Source organism: Capsicum annuum, unplaced genomic scaffold (assembly GCF_002878395.1).
Source record: "Capsicum annuum cultivar UCD-10X-F1 unplaced genomic scaffold, UCD10Xv1.1 ctg46475, whole genome shotgun sequence".
In the NCBI taxonomy this organism is placed as follows: domain Eukaryota; kingdom Viridiplantae; phylum Streptophyta; class Magnoliopsida; order Solanales; family Solanaceae; genus Capsicum; species Capsicum annuum.
In genome coordinates this window covers 944-3,455 of record NW_025854048.1, presented here as the reverse complement: position 1 = coordinate 3,455, position 2,512 = coordinate 944, and the positions used below count along the sequence as shown (strand labels likewise).

Sequence of the window (2,512 nt, the reverse complement as noted above, 5' to 3'; positions counted from 1 at the left end):
CTAAGTGAAGAAGACAGAATAGTAACGAGGAGATACTATAAGAATGGGCCAAGGACTACCAAGAAACATACTTACCTGGACGGGGTCAATGGGCAATCAAGAAGACCCATGGCCTAGGTTGGTGACCTCCATTGCACTTTGGAGGGGTGCCTGCCTAAGGTTGGCCCAAGTGGCTGAGTGTATGTCATAATTTGTGGGGCGAGGGCCTACGTTCGCCCGGCCCCTACCCACTTCAAAGTTCAATTGTTTAGATTTGTCTCGTTTATGTTTTTATATGATATATGGTCAACTGCTTGAACAAGTACTCTTTATAGTTTGTATCTTTTAGTTCAACAAATTGTTCTTGTAATAATGTGTGCAATGAATGATTTTACTCAATAGACTGATGTGGTGGTCATTGTAATAGTCGGTGTACACTAAGAACCCGAGGCCTTTTGCTGCGCGTTCAATCAAACACATTGCTTCCAACTCCGACCATGTATATGTCTTGAAATATATTGAAGATAGAGAGCAAGAGTGGATATCTCCTACCAGGTTATCTTGCTGATATAATATAGCCAATCTATATAAAGAGATTAGAGAGAGTCATCTCGTTGATACAGATACTTTCCAAAAAATAGGGGGGATTAGCGAAGTGACACTGAATTCACAGTGTCCTTCAGGAAATTATTTCCCTCAAGTACCCGAGGTTATGGAATATATCCTCCCAGGATTAAATGAATCACTTCAGCAAAATGGTGGTTCCTCAAATTCTTCCGAACAACAAACTCACTCAACAGTAGCAAATCACACTTGAGTTTTGTAAGAAAGAGGAGTATTTTAACATCATAATTTTGTGTCAATATCTTGAGGAAAATCAGATATTTAAAGCCAAAAGGTGTTGCATCAAAAGAAGCAATGGTTCATGAAGAGTTGCACTGTTTCAAAATTTCGGATTCATATACGGACCTAGGGGTGTACATAGGTAGGGTTGGCTCGGTTTTTCATTAAAATATCACCAAATCAATAATGTCGGTTTTCTAAATCTATAAACCAAATCAAACCAATATACAATCGGTTTTTTTAATTTCGGTTTTAGTCGGGTTTTTTCGATCTTCTCGATTTTTTACAATTATAATGTGATTGAAGAAAAAATTTAAATGTTTTCACTAAAAAGATTAAAAAAAAAATAATGGACATAGAGTAGTTTCAATTAAAATTAAGTTGGCAAATTACTAAGACGTCTAAACTACTATCTCTCAAAGCAATATTATGTGGATACCCAGTGATTTAAGTTCTTAATCACTAGTCACAGTAGCTTGTCTGAAAGTTCCCTCCACATAAAATGTGAGCATACAAAAGAATTGGCGAAGGAATGAACAAAATGTAAAGTGAAGCAATGAAGAGTTTTAAGTTTTTATATGCAAAAATTCAGATATAGGTAACTTTTAGTCCATAATTACAAGACATGGTTAAAGTTTGCATAGTTACAAAACATAAATATACCTTAAATTCCTCTCTTTCTCTCACTCTTTCTCGCTTCTCTCCTCCTTCTCTCTCCCCTCCTCCATTCCCGTCCCTCTATTGGTCCCCCTTCTTCCTCATTCTTTTATTTTTTATAATTTCTAGAATTGTATATTTGTATATAAACTATGCAAAATGTATATGTACACACTCAATATAAATTCTGCAAACTGTATATATACAGATATATTGTTATTTAATATACACTATAATAATATACAAACATTCAGATATACAATTGGAAAAAAAAAAATGTACATATACAACTAACAACTTATACATATATGACTTATATAATTGAAATATATGACTTATACCTATACCACTTATTCAATTGACTTGTACATATACGACTTATACAATTACATCATATATACAATTAATATACAATTTATACATATGCGCATATATGTACATATACAATTAACAACTTATATATATATGACTTATATAATTGACATATATGACTTATACAATTGACTTACACGTATACTACTTATACAATTACATCATATACACAATTAATAGACAACTTATACATATACGCATATTTAATTGACACATAATATATAATTGATAACAATTTAGTTGAATTGAGAAAATAATGTTTGAGCTAAGTTATCTCAATCAAAATTTATGATAGAAAGGATTGCAAAATATTAAAAAAAAAAAAAATTAAATCTAATATCAAAAATACTGAAAGATTACCTCAAATCTTCAATAAATATTCTAAACAGATTTTATGTGGTGACAAATCCGCAAAAAAAGGTTCTCCAAAGTAAAATCAAGGATGATATCTTGTGATATTAAAGTGATTTTGAGAGAAAAATAAGGAGAAAAAAAAGTTGAAGAAGGTCTCTTGAAGAACACTATTATGATGTTGCCAATGTTGTTTCTTCAATGTAAAAACAAGGATATTAGAGTGATTTTGAGAGAAAAGTAAGAAAAAAAAGTTGAAGAAGATATCTTCAATAATCGTGCATTTTGATGTTCCCATTGTTGCCTTTTT

The 2,512-nt window shown here is 31.7% G+C and overlaps 1 non-coding gene across 1 annotated transcript; it reads left to right on the top strand.

Moving 5' to 3' along the window:
- Positions 1-67: 67 nt before the first annotated feature.
- LOC124892375 lies at positions 68-227 on the top strand. The gene has a single exon (XR_007050215.1). It is a non-coding gene; the product is annotated as a U1 spliceosomal RNA (small nuclear RNA).
- Positions 228-2,512: the final 2,285 nt, after the last annotated feature.